Raw genomic sequence first — 15,464 nt, 5'->3', positions numbered from 1 at the left:
TTGTAGCCTAAGGCCCGGTCCTCATGTGCGTTCAGGCCATTCCTTTCACCTCTCTGCATGAAAAATGTGGAGAGAATTCCTGCAAGCAGCACTTTTCTCTCCGCATTTTTCGTGCGGAAACCACACGGACCACATTATACTCTATGGGGTCTGCAGGTTTCCTAAGGTAAACGCTTTTTTATGTGGATTAAGTTTCTGTCCGGGGGTCCCCAAGCAAACACCTGAGCGGAAACCCATGTGCAGATATGAAGCAGGCCTTACTCACCCAAGTTTGGTGAGGAGGAGTTTGGGTAATACATTAGTCTAGTATTATTACTACATCTTCATTCACTGTCCATTTTAGCGAACAATTGTATTTCCCATGACTTTGGATATGGGATGTCCCTCACTCCTTCCTAAAACCACCCAAACTACAGTAAATAATGACTTTGGAATAAATGCACAAAACACTTTATTTTGGGTGTCAAAATGGCCACAGCTTTATTAAACTTACAGAAGTAAAATAATGACAGAAGGAGTCAGGTGAAGTGCTAGACCATTGGGATTCACGAATACTGTGAGATCCCCAGCTGTCTGACATACAGCACCCGGCCAGACAGCAATAAATAAATAAAGGGGGGCAGCACGCTCCGGCTTGCAATTCTAGCAGAGCCAGTACACTTTAAGGGCACCAACGACCCTGTGCTTAACTACTGCGCCAGCCCCTGGATGACGTTACTATTACGAGATCCTTCAGGCTGGCCATTTCCAAAGCTCAGCCTGTTCACCACCATGAGGTTTAACCTCCTCTATTAGTTAAAATAAGTCCACAATAATCATCAAAGCCATCTCATAATTGAATATATAGAGCCAGATACACAATTACAGTAACAAAGCAATGATATAATAATACATTAGACAGAAAAATGTGGAAAAAAACCAAAAAAAAAAAACCGAGTGTAACATAGCGATGAAAAGAGGTCGGGTGGGAAATGCTTCATCCAGGTCTTGTGATGAGAAAGAGGATGAAGATGGAGGAGACAGGAAGTGATATCTATTCCTAACTCCTCCCTCCCTACAATAACACACTAAGCACCATATACTAAAGCAGAACATACACAGATATATACTCCTAAAGCTGAATATACACAGATATATAAACCTAAAGCTGAATATATACCGATATATACTCCTACAGCTGAATATACACATATATACTCCTACAGCTGAATATACACATATATACTGCTACAGCTGAATATACACACATATACTCTTAAAGCTGAACCAGTCTGTATAAATCTACACAACTACTGCACAAAGAAGAAGTTGCAGGAGTTATTGGTTCCCCCATCCCAAAGTCATGTCCCCCTTTGCTGATGGCTTCGGGGGTGTCTTAATATAAAAAAACTGGAGCATCTTTTCTTAGAACTTTGGAAATGGGAAATTATGAATCATTTGACGAGTGGGCATTACCAATGTGGGGCTCTCGCTGTACTAGAAATGGGGGGCCTGCTAAGGACTGTGACTGAGCTTCAGCAGTCACATGGAGCATTCCAATATCATGACGCTGTGACTCCACCCAAGAGATCAGAAGAAGACCACAATTAAGCACCTAACATCAGCATGTCCCATGTGACCGCTAAGGTCCAATCAAAGGCCTCAATGGTCCTCCCTACTGATATAATTCAGGAGGCCGGAAGAGGCCTAAAGAGGACAAGGACCCATACAGGATACTGTGACTGAGACCGGTCTGTATGTGCTTCATCCTCAGTATATTCCATTCTTTTTTTATTATGGGGGTCTTCTACTTCCTAATTGAGTTGTTCCATGGCTTTTCCCCTTCACAATAATGACATAATGACTGAAACATCTCTGAATTATGATGAACTGGTTTAATAGATGGTTGGTCATGCCGAAAGTGAATTACCAAGGGAAAAGCAGGAGAGCTCATCCTGGACATCTTATAAGTAAGGGACATGTCATCTGTCATAGGATTAGACCAACAGACATTTACAGTAGTGAAGCCACCCCATCTAGTAGCCCCTTCCTTCTATATCCATTCATATTGATTCTAATAAAAAAAGAAAATGATGGACTCTTTTGACATTTTTGAATACTTTTGGAATGGAAAAAGTAGTCTTGCACGTAGGACATTTTTTTCCATCACAAAAGTTTCAGACATGACTAGAGAAATCTTCCGTCATGTTCTTTAATCTGAGAGTGAATGCAGATGGACGACAGGGGGAGATCGATCTGAATCTGAATCTGTTAATTTCCATTGCTCTCATCTGATGATAGATGAGTAACAATACTAATAATGTTATTGTGAACCTACCCTAAACCTGTATATAAACTAGTCATCTTCTCTAATTCTGACTATTTCTTTATATTTTTGCAGAAATCAGATTATGGTAATACCACCAAAGGTGAACTACATGCATCCACAATAGACCATGTGGCCTTGTACAAACCCATAAGTGCTTTGCAGATCCGGCAAACAGTATATATTGCTTTATCTGTCAGATGAAAGAACAAAGACTGTCTAAGAATTCCATCAATAAAGAACTAACAGTCTCTAAAGTGTTTCTTGAAGAAAGGTTGTTATTTTAATAAACCACAATCGCTGTTGGACTGGGTGGCATCAATGGGCATAACTCTGCTTAATATAACATACTTTCCTATATAACACCTACTTCTGAGACCTCAAGAAGTTACCCACTGCCACCTGTCTTCTCTGCGCCACCATTCGGTATAAATCCCGGTTTTCGTAGGTATGCAAATGCGTTCTCTCGCAGCACTGGGGGTGAGCTTCAGCGCTCAAACAGCACTGGGGGCATCCCCAATGCTGTGAAAGAACTCTCCAGTGCCGCCTCCACCTTTTTCAAGAATGGCCTCTTTACGTGCCTTCTTCCGACACGGGCGGTCACACTTCTAGGCCTCGGGCAGAGCTGATTGTGCATGCCCGCGGCCACAAGAAAAATGGCCGCTTACACAGTAAGTAAGCGAAGCGGCCATTTTCTTGTGGCCTGTGGGCATGCGCTCTGCCCTAGGCCCAAAGCCTAGAAGTTTGACCGCCCACGCCGGAAGAAGACGCGTGAAGAGGCCGTTCCTGAAGAAGATGGAGGCGGTGCTGAAGAGTTCTCTGGCAGTAGTGGGGACGCCCCCAGTGCTGTGAGAGAACTGATTTGCATACTGACGAAAACCAGGATTTATACCAAATGGTGGTGCGGAGAAGACATCTATAGGTAGGAGAAGAATAGCCTTTCTTAAGGCTATTCCTACGTGTCAACGAGAAAAAATTTGATTTTAATCGTAGAATCCCTTTAAACAGCCACGGTAGTATGTTACTAAATGTTATTGCCATACAACTGCTGAATAATATTGTCCTACAGGCACTGAATAGAGATGGGAGAACTGATTCTTTATGAGTTAACCGAATATTCCAAATTGTTTATAACTAACCCAAATAATTGGACATTTGTCTCGAAACGATATATAGGGGCGAGGGAGAATATCTGTGCTGTGTGAGGCCTGACTGCAGCATTAATACAGTCAGACCAAGGATAGTTCAACCTTTCATTGCCAATAATCTAAATTTTGTCTAAGGCTTTTTTGCAAGAGTCATAGTCAACATCATCGCCCTGGTTGATGAGTGAGGATTTGGGTCATGGTCATTATGGTGGAGTAACTGGGACTTGTAGACTGGAAGAAGAGGAGACAGACTCTCTTTTTGATGAATGGTGGGGCTTGATTGGTCACAGGCACAACCAGGGAAGGAGGCTGACCCTCATTTATTTCAAGAAGATAATAACGATGACGATGACCATGCTGGTCAAGAACACCAAAGAAGGCAGGCCCTTGGGTCTTTGCATACGCTGGCAAGCATGGCAGGCCGTATGCTCTTCTGCTTACACAGCAACAAGCATATTAGTAGCATCAAGAAAAAGGATGAGAAATGGATGTAGGTGCTATAAAGACAAAGTGGGGGAATCCTTCCCTGCCTCCCAAAGTGAAGAAAAATTGGAATGCTATCAGGCTGTATATTTAGAGGGACCACCGCAACTGCCAGTCATATATGTATCCAGGTGACCCCAGTCCGCCTCATTTAGCCAGCACTGCACCTTCCTATGCCAGCGCCATAGCCCAAGCATCAGGAGGAGTAAAAGAAGCAGCAGGAGCAGCAGCCAGGCCCTGTGCAGTTTCTGGAAGATGATGAACCAGAAATTTTTCAGTTTGTAGCACCAAGTAGGGTCAAAGCAGGCAAATGACACCCACCGGCTGCACCAACAGGTATAGTGGTAGCTAGAGTGCTCCTATAGTCCAGTAGAGAACTCTGACCCCAGAGTCTGGGCCAATAGCTTAGAATAGTGGAAGTAGCTGGCCCAGTTTGTCATGGGAGTTTTATGTTTTCCATCCTCAAGAGTAATGGCTGTAGTGTTGGTGGTGTTGTAACACCGAAAAGGATGAAACTGTTAACCATAAGCAGGAAAAAAAATTAGTTTTCTCAAAATGAATCAGGCATGGATCAGAGAGGATTTTTACACACGTCCAGCTTATACGTCCGAATAATGGTTTCACTGTTTCCCTCATGGTCCATTGGCAGCTACACCTATACAGCTACCACCGCTGCCACCAGTCAGCCAGACATCCCGAGGCCTGGTCCATCAAATAATTTCATTGCGTACTGATGCTCATCTCCATAGCTACCACCACTGCCACCACTCAGTCAGACATGTCCATCGGTCTGGTCCATCACATTCTACTAGTAAGGGAGCCTTCACACGGAGTTATGATACGCTCATTCTGATCGTAAAACTCGTTCAGAAAGAGCGCATAAAAAACAGATCCCATTGATTTCTATGGGTGCCGGCATACGCGTGCTCCCCACTGAAATCAATGGGAGGCTTTTTTACCTATTGCTTTCAATGTGATACACGCGTATCACCTTTCACTCTAAAAATGAAGGTGTTTTAAAGCATATAAGCAAGTGTCAATGCAGTGTATGGTTAAACTTGGAGTTTGTATCCTCTCCTTACCATTCGTTTTCCCATAGACATACATACCACTTTTCACTTTGACATAACTTCGGCTGTGTTTGCCTTAGAGAACTACAAATTTTAATAAATAAGTTTCTAGGAGCCCTGACAATGTTCTACGCTATGTTTTATAGATAGGTTCCTAGGAGTCCTAACAGTATTCTACACTATGTTTTATAGATAGATTCCTAGGAGCCCTGACAGTGTTATGCACTATGTTTTATAGATAGGTTCCTAGGAGCCCTGACAGTGTTCTACACTATGTTTTATAGAGAGGTTCCTAGGAGCCCTGACAATGTTATACACTATCTTTTATAGATAGGTTCCTAGGAGCCCTGACAGTGCTCTACACTATGTTTTATAGAGAGGTTCCTAGGAGTCCTGACAGTGTTCTACACTATGTTTTATAGATAGGCTCCTAGGAGCCCTGACAGTGTTCTACACTATGTTTTATAGAGAGGTTCCTAGGAGCCCTGACAATGTTATACACTATCTTTTATAGATAGGTTCCTAGGAGCCCTGACAGTGCTCTACACTATGTTTTATAGAGAGGTTCCTAGGAGTCCTGACAGTGTTCTACACTATGTTTTATAGATAGGTTCCTAGGAGCCCTGACAGTGCTCTACACTATGTTTTATAGAGAGGTTCCTAGGAGTCCTAACAGTATTCTACACTATGTTTTATAGATAGATTCCTAGGAGCCCTGACAGTGTTATGCACTATGTTTTATAGATAGGTTCCTAGGAGCCCTGACAGTGTTCTACACTATGTTTTATAGAGAGGTTCCTAGGAGCCCTGACAATGTTATACACTATGTTTTATAGATAGGTTCCTAGGAGCCCTGACAGTGCTCTACACTATGTTTTATAGAGAGGTTCCTAGGAGTCCTGACAGTGTTCTACACTATGTTTTATAGATAGGTTCCTAGGAGCCCTGACAGTGTTCTATGCTATGTTATATAGATAGGTTCCTAGGAGTCCTGACAGTGTTCTACACTATGTTTTATAGATAGGTTCCTAGGAGCCCTGACAGTGTTCTACGCTATGTTTTATAGATAGGTTCCTAGGAGCCCTGACAATGTTATACACTATGTTTTATAGATAGATTCCTAGGAGCCCTGACAGTGTTCTACGCTATGTTTTATAGATAGGTTCCTAGGAGCCCTGACAATGTTATACACTATGCTTTATAGATAGGTTCCTAGGAGCCCTGACAGTGTTCTACACTATGCTTTATAGATAGGTTCCTAGGAGCCCTGACAGTGTCTACACTATGTTTTATAGATAGGTTCCTAGGAGCCCTGACAATGTTATACACTATGTTTTATAGATAGGTTCCTAGGAGCCCTGACAATGTTATACACTATGTTTTATAGATAGGTTCCTAGGAGCCCTGACAGTGTTCTACACTATGTTTTATAGATAGGTTCCTAGGAGCCCTGACAATGTTATACACTATGTTTTATAGATAGGTTCCTAGGAGCCCTGACAATGTTATACACTATGTTTTATAGAGAGGTTCCTAGGAGTCCTGACAGTGTTTTACACTATGTTTTATAGATAGGTTCCTAGGAGCCCTGACAGTGTTCTATGCTATGTTATATAGATAGGTTCCTAGGAGCCCTGACAGTGCTCTACACTATGTTTTATAGAGAGGTTCCTAGGAGCCCTGACAGTGTTCTACACTATGTTTTATAGATAGGCTCCTAGGAGCCCTGACAGTGTTCTACACTATGTTTTATAGATAGGTTCCTAGGAGCCCTGACAGTGTTCTATGCTATGTTATATAGATAGGTTCCTAGGAGCCCTGACAGTGCTCTACACTATGTTTTATAGAGAGGTTCCTAGGAGTCCTGACAGTGTTCTACACTATGTTTTATAGATAGGCTCCTAGGAGCTCTGACAGTGTCATTCACTATATTTTAGGACCGTTGTAGACCACTGTGGTGTGCTATCCGTATATTTAACGGATAGAACACTGACCCATTTTTTTCTATAGGCCTGTAAACACGACCATGATTTTCACAGTCACGTGTGCGGGCCGACAGTCCGGGCCGCATCAGATAGGACAGGTCCCATTCCTGTCCTATTTTGCGGCACGTACTTCCATGACTCCTAATCATTTAATGAAAGGAACACATGCCCCCCGTGTACAACCTGTGCTTTTAAATTATATATTTAGATTCCTAGGATCCCTGGCAGTGTTATACACTATGTTTTAAGCCAATTTAAACTGTGTTTCATACCGAACTTGTTCAAACCGAAACAAATCTTGGGACTGAAACAGAAATGAATTATGAGAGGTTCAACCATCTCTAGCACTGAATATACCATTATAAAAATACTATTACTACACAACTACTGAGTAATATCACCATATAGCTACTGAATAATATTGGAACACCGGCACTGAACAATACCACCGTACATCTACTGAGTAATATTGCCATACAATTACTGAATAATACCACCATATATCTAGAGAATAATACCATCGTACAGTTAATAAATAATACACCATACTGCTACTGATAGTCATATACCTAATGTACAATACCACCATACAACTACTGTATAATACCGCCATACAGTTATTAAATAATACCACCATAGAACTACTGCATAATACCGCCATTATTATAGTCACCCAGCTTCTGTATAATACCGCCATTCATCTACTGAATAATTGTAATCCTCTTTATCATCTGTTTTGTTCTGAATTGTTAAAAAAAAGGAACTGCTATTTTGAATCTCAAAAAATTTCAGATTCACTGAAATCTGAAACTTTTGAGAAATTTATAAGAAATTCAACTTGTGCCAAATCGATTCAGTCATCTTCAGTCATCTCTAGTTGGATCAGAGCAGCAGAAAAGAGATTCAAGTCAAAAGCCTTCTTTGGTGGGTAATCACTTTATGCATGGTATGTGATGGAAGACAATGGCTCCACATAGCAGGCGATAGTCTAAAGTCATAAAAGACCTTCAGGTAACAAAGTAAAGTCAAACATATAAAGTCACTGAGCTTTAGGTGTCAGATTTGCTTCCTCTTTAGCTCATTGATAAGATCAGCGCTTGTTTTTATTGCAGTTTTTTCTGGTCACTGCTCTAATGACTGATATTTTTTCAAAGGAAGTAACTTCATGTGACAAAGAGGGTGCTGTATCAAGACAATGCTTGTAACTCTTTCAATGACTTAGATTTACTAGCAATTATAATATGGCAAGAGACACTGCAACACAAAATGGAGCATGCTACATAAAACACTGAACCCAATGGAACACCAATCCATGGCTGTCCATGATGTGGGGTTACTCCCATCTCAGCAATAGGCCTGTCTCCACCTGCCTATGGTGGCTGAATGCAACAGCTCAATTCCTATTTCTATAGCTCCCATAGACGTAGATAGGAGTTACAAAAACAATGTAGAACAGTGACCTACTGTCTCCATCAATCCTATTTGGGAGCGAAGGAAACAGTGTAGTACAGCCGTGTTCAGCCCAACTGCAAGTGCCACAACCGGAATGAAGGGAACCGAAGAATGGTAGTAGTGACGGTGGTGATGTCACAGGGTAGGCCAAGTACACTCAACCAAACTCCTCCAGTCCAACTCCCAGGCCGGACACTGATGGTGGTGGTAGTTGTTCCCTGGGGCATCCCAGGGATAGGAGTTGCCTTCTCTCACCCTGAGCCACTTGGCTCAGAAGAACCCTGGACTCAGGAGGTAGCAGTACAGATGAACCAAAGTGACCTTTACTGTGATAACCAGGTAACTCTAAACCAGGGGTCCTCAAACTTTTTAAACAGTGGGCCGGAGGCAGAGCAGGTCGCACAGACATCGGGAGCGGTGCCCTCCAATAAGTAAAGTAAAGTGCACTCCATGGCCTGGCCCGAGCTCCCCAGGAGATTCATTATAAATGCACGCCTGCCGGCGTTGTCGGCGGGGCCAGACAGAAGTGCTTGGCGGGCCGCATGTGGCCCACGGGCCGCAGTTTGAGGACCACTGCTCTAAACAGTGAACTTGGGCAGCTTCCCAATAGAGGTAGTAATCTCCAACTATGAGCTTAAAGGGGTATTCCCACCTCGTATACTCATCAGTCTTTACTGCTGTAAAATCTTCTTTCTTCCTGGTTTCTTGCATCATTTGGTGGGCGGGGTTTCACATGCAACCTGCCGTTTAGCTCCTCCCCCAAATTTGTGTGTAGCTCCGCCCACCCATATTGGACTATGAAGTACAGGCAGCAGCAACTCCATTCTGTGTTACATACCGAGACTGCCCATAATAATACCAATTGAATTAGCTAGCCTGATAACTGGGAGAACAGAAGAAATGAAAGCAGCTCCTCTCCCCTATCTGATAGCAGGAAGCTAGGTCACATGGTGTAGACACAGGAATAGCTAGAAACACAGGCTCGCTCCCTGCACTTAGCCCCTCCTCCCTCCTCCCTGAGAGCAGCAGATACATCACTTGACTCATGAGCAGATAAGTCAGGGCTGTGGCCACAAAGAATTGAGTAAAGTAAGATAGTGGACAAACAAAGCAGTTTTGCTGAAGCAATGTATTTAGGAAAAGTCTTACATCCATATTAACAAGCAGTATAGATAGGATTCTTGTGATGGGACAACCCCTTTAACCCAGATATGGGATGAGGCATGCCCAGACTGTGGTGGTGGGGATGATGTCCCTTTATCCACTCCAAGTAAATAATACAGTTTGCCCCACCCAGTATATGGATCTGGGGGCAGAAAAATGCAAGACTCTAACAGCTCACCAGTGGCCAATAATTGGCTATGGCTGTACCAATGCCAAAATAAATAAATAAAGAACAATAAGTGCTCGTATTTTATTAAAGGTACGTAACCTATTGTGATTAAAAGACTAAGTAAATTAAAAAATACGCTATTGCAGCGCCTGCTACTAACAATTATTGATGGGTTAACAGCTTGGTGGCCAATGCTAATGGATTTAGGAGTTCATATAATGTGTTCATTCATTTTATCTTTTACACATTTCCTCCTTCAAACCCACATTGTTTGTCTTTAACACCTTGCTCCCCTGCAGGGATTAGAGAGATAAACTTGGGAGCAAACACTCAGTATCTGTTCACACCCATCTAATCCCTCTGTTTGTGCGCTCATCTAAAAGATGTCCTGCTATATTCAAGGCAGGACTTAACTTATGCACCTAATCTGGTGGCTAGGATCATGCCAACTGATCTGGGGATCAATAACCCTTTTGAATATGCCCAGATGAGGATATAAGGTAACCACACTCCATCTGATTCACGGCGGTCACACAGGCACCGATACAGACAGTAGGCGGTGGCCGTCTGCTGTCTGCTCCATCTATTTGTCCCTAATGAACCCGTATATCTGGAGCCTCTGAAGAGCTATATTTAATGGCGAAACATGTAGGGCAAGAGGGGATATGACAGGGAAAGTTATTTTATACTTGAAGGATGGCAGGGTCTTTGAATAAGCAGGCAGATAACAAGAGGAGACTGGTTACAATGGACTGGTTATAATCGACTCAAGTTCCTGCAGTGCAACTGTTAGTGAGGGAATATACTAACCCATGAATCATATGGAGTGTGGTTACCTTATATCCTCGTCTGGGCATATTCAAAAGGGTTATTGATCCCCAGATCAGTTGGCATGATCCTAGCCACCAGATTAGGTGCATAAATTAAGTCCTGCCTTGAATATAGCAGGACATCTTTTAGATGAGCGCACAAACAGAGGGATTAGATGGGTGTGAACAGATACTGAGTGTTTGCTCCCAAGTTTATCTCACTAATCCCTGCAGGGGAGCAAGGTGTTAAAGACAAACAATGTGGGTTTGAAGGAGGAAATGTGTAAAAGATAAAATGAATGAACACATTATATGAACTCCTAAATCCATTAGCATTGGCCACCAAGCTGTTAACCCATCAATAATTGTTAGTAGCAGGCGCTGCAATAGCGTATTTTTTAATTTACTTAGTCTTTTAATCACAATAGGTTACGTACCTTTAATAAAATACGAGCACTTATTGTTCTTTATTTATTTATTTTGGCACTGATTAGTTGAAAGGACTTTAGGAGGTGATACTATCACACATCCTCCTGTTTTTGTTTTTATGGCTGTACCAAGCCTAAACTAGCTAAAAGGGTAGCCAACAGTAGGGATAAACTAAAGGTGAAACACAATAGGGGAAGCTGCAAATATAAAATACACAGATTTACAATCAGAGGCACATAAGAGAAAAGACATTTTAAGCACTGTCAATCTGGGATGCTGCACTAAGGAGGAGTGTCGTCCTCCCAACTACACCATGTTTGGATAAGGTAGGAATACTCCTTTAACATTCCACAATTTGGTTAAAGGTGGTCTATTACCTGAACCCAGCATATTATGCCAATCCTGCAGATAGATAGGTTAGGGTCACCTTAATCAAATGGTGTTTTTCACTTGTGAATTGTTTCCTCTACTACCATGATATTACTGTTTTTTTTTTCAATATGTAAATTAGCTCCTTGGAACAATGAGGGCATTGTCATTGCTTCAGAGACGTAAGTAAAAGGGGGCATTATAATTTATAAACAGTGGCTATTATTTATAAGGGAGCATTATTATTTGTAAAGAGGGGCTATTTTTTATAAGCAGGGAATATTATTTATAAGGGAGCATTATTATTCAAGCCCTTCCAAGGGGACCACCAGATTTATGAGTAGGGAATGATCACTGATGTCACCCCCTGATATTTTAATTGAAGCAAATGCACACAATGATGCAGCAAGGCGTGGAGGAAGAGTGGCTTTCATAACCAGTGCACAAGAAGTTCAGCCTTGTCCAGGCTGTTCCCTTTTGTCAGCATGCCCCCCCCCCCTGTTACATAGACTGCTGCCCATTACCCTCATGTGTTACATAGACTGTTCTCCATTCTCTGACTGTTACATAGGCTGCTCACCATCTGTCTCTGTGACATAGACTGCTCCCCATTATCTGTCTCTGTTACATAGACTGATCCCCATTACCCTCATGTGTTACATAGACTGCTCCCCATTATTTTCCTGTTACATAGACTGATCCCCATTATCTACCTCTGTTACATAGACTGCTCCCCATTACCCTCCTCGGTTACATAGACTGCTCTCTGTTACCCTCATGTGTTACATAGACTGCTCCCCATTACCCTCATGTGTTACATAGACTGCTCCCCATTATTTTCCTGTTACATAGACTGATCCCCATTATCTACCTCTGTTACATAGACTGCTCCCCATTACCCTCCTCGGTTACATAGACTGCTCTCTGTTACCCTCATGTGTTACATAGACTGCTCCCCATTATTTGCCACTGTTACATAGACTGCTCCCCATTATCTGCCTCAGTTACAGACTGCTCCCCATTATCTGCCTCTGTTACATAGACTGCTCCCCATTATCTGCCTCAGTTACAGACTGCTCCCCATTATCTGCCTCTGTTACATAGACTGCTCCCCATTATCTGCCTCAGTTACAGACTGCTCCCCATTATCTGCCTCTGTTACATAGACTGCTCCCCATTATCTGCTTTTGTTACATAGACTGCTTCCCATTACCCTCATGTGTTACATAGACTGCTCCCTATGTCTATGTAACAGAGGGTTGTAATGGGGAGCAGTCTATGTAACAGAGGAGGGTAATGGGGAGCAGTCTATAACAGAGGAGGGTAATGGGGAGCAGTCTATGTAACAGAGGAGGGTAATGGGGAGCAGTCTATAACAGAGGAGGGTAATGGGAAGCAGTCTATATAACAGAGGAGGGTAATGGGGAGCAGTCTATGTAACAGAGGAGGGTAATGGGAAGCAGTCTATATAACAGAGGAGGGTAATGGGGAGCAGTCTATGTAACAGAGGAGGGTAATGGGGAGCAGTCTATGTAACAGAGGAGGGTAATGGGGAGCAGTCTATGTAACAGAGGAGGGTAATGGGGAGCAGTCTATGTAACAGAGGAGGGTAATGGGGAGCAGTCTATGTAACAGAGGAGGGTAATGGGGAGCAGTCTATGTAACAGAGGAGGGTAATGGGGAGCAGTCTATGTAACAGAGGAGGGTAATGGGGAGCAGTCTATGTAACAGAGGAGGGTAATGGGGAGCAGTCTATGTAACAGAGGAGGGTAATGGGGAGCAGTCTATGTAACAGAGGAGGGTAATGGGGAGCAGTCTATATAACAGAGGAGGGTAATGGGGAGCAGTCTATATAACAGAGGAGGGTAATGGGGAGCAGTCTATATAACAGAGGAGGGTAATGGGGAGCAGTCATTGCAGGAGGAGGATTTACATCTATTCAACTAAAGCATTCCTGACACAGGGACATGTCTGGGATCTGGATGAGTAAGTAACCCACTGGATGCCACTTATCTGCCATAGACCTCTAGGGATCCTGACATTAACCTCTTCACTGCCCGACCATTAGACTTACAGACAATAACCCCTTCTCTACCCTAGACCACCAGGGATACAGACCTTACACTCGTATTTACCCTGGACCACTAAGGTTACAGGAATTAATCGTCACTGTCCTTGGCTACAAAGCCTTAGCGGGAAAATTGCCCCTGACCATTATAAAGCTATACATAGAAATGAATAAGCATCTATCCATAATGTACTTAGTGTAAAGCTGGCCGTTCAGTGTAACATTGCGGCTCACTAGTTTTGGTAATTCTGCATTTAGGTCTATAGAGCCGTCTTCTTACTTGTATACTCATTGTATGCAGCAAAGCTTTCATGCTGTAGATGGCATTTCATGTTGTGTCCATCTGCATCTTATTATGGCTATTGACCAAGAACATAAGCCATCACAATCTACAGGAGATACATATGACATTTACTAATCTTTGTCTTGGAAGACCATGAAAGCTCTTATAAGACAACCATGTCATGATATTACATCTACTCCAATGAACACTTCCTGCAATATTATCTCAGGGTATAAATTGAGTGAAACAACCATTCAGCTTCTTATTCAGCGAGAATCGCACAAGTTGGACCCATCTATGTGAGAGGTAATATGCTCTTGTTTCTCTTGTTTTGCTATTTGCTTTCCTTTATCTCAGATAAGGTCTGTGCAAAAATTTTAAGCAGATATTGAATAATGGCATCATATAATACAGAGGCATGAGACAGCTGCAGTCCAGTAGAATGCATATAACTCAATTCAGTCCTTCATGATGGGCTATATAGGCATGTATCCTATGTGGATGGGACTGCGTCACCCATTTCCAGTACAGGGGACACTTCTAATAGAAAGGCTGCACAGTGCAACAGATCAAAATCCCATTGAATACAACACAACACAATGTCATGGCTGCTTCCCTTATATAAGCTAGCTGTCTTACCCTTTCACTTCACCACCCTTCTACTTGCTGCAGCAGCTATTGGGGGGTGTTCACACTACTATTGTTAGTGTCTGTTGTTAGCAGAAAATGTCAGCAATACACACTAATAAATCCATCACAAATCTGTTAAAAAGCCCATTGATTTCCATGGGATTTGATCTGTTGCCCTTTTTTACCAAATCCGTCACAGGCCTGTTATTTTGGTGGTGATAATAACGCAGGGTGCAGGGCTTCTGGCTCCGTTCAGAAAGCAGAACACACAAAAAACCCCCCAAAAGAAACGGATTGTATACAACGGACATTAACCACCACTATCTGATGTTATTGTGTTCATTCATCCATTATGATCCTTTATGATAGGCGTCTGTTTTTTGATTATCTTTTTTTGTCCTATACAGTCCTATGGTGAGGCGTTTTTAGTAGGAGGAATTTGAGTCAATTTCCTTACCAAATTTCTGACCAAAAAACTCTGTGTGAACTCAGCCTTATAGTGTGCATACCCCTTACTCCTGGATCTCACAACCCTTGTGCTTTGTAACATGTGAGAAGACGGCACATGCTGTAAGATACAAGGCTGATAGCTCCTTCCAGCAGGTGGTACAGCACTAAAGTGTGTAGAAGACATACCACCTTCCATTTGTTAAGACATTTGCCTTTTATTCAGGGGGCATTAGACTAGATAAACTATCATAATAGAGAAGTTTTGATGCTAAAGCATTGCTGACTTTGCGCTTGTTACATGTAATATCCCTATTTGACCACTAGATGGCATATGCAGCACTTTTATTCTGTATTGTATGTTGTTGAATCTTCAGTTCTGTATAAGGCAGGTGGCAGTGAGGATATGAGTGTAAGGTGTTTACTATACTGTATAGTACCAAGGAAGGGGATGGCGGGGTTATATTGGTTATATAATGCATATGGTGGGGGGGAGGGGTATAGTTTACAGTAGGGGTAGTACATTGGGCTTATGAAGTGCAGGGGAAGCTACAGGTAGCAGTCTATTAGGCCACATATAAATATAAAGAAAGTCAGGGTATCAGGCTAGAGGATCTCTGAGGCAGCGACCATGACAGTACTGAGACCTGAGA

The sequence above is a fragment of the Leptodactylus fuscus genome, chromosome 6 (genome assembly GCF_031893055.1).
Source record: "Leptodactylus fuscus isolate aLepFus1 chromosome 6, aLepFus1.hap2, whole genome shotgun sequence".
NCBI lineage: Eukaryota > Metazoa > Chordata > Amphibia > Anura > Leptodactylidae > Leptodactylus > Leptodactylus fuscus.
Note: the sequence above shows the minus strand (reverse complement) of the source record.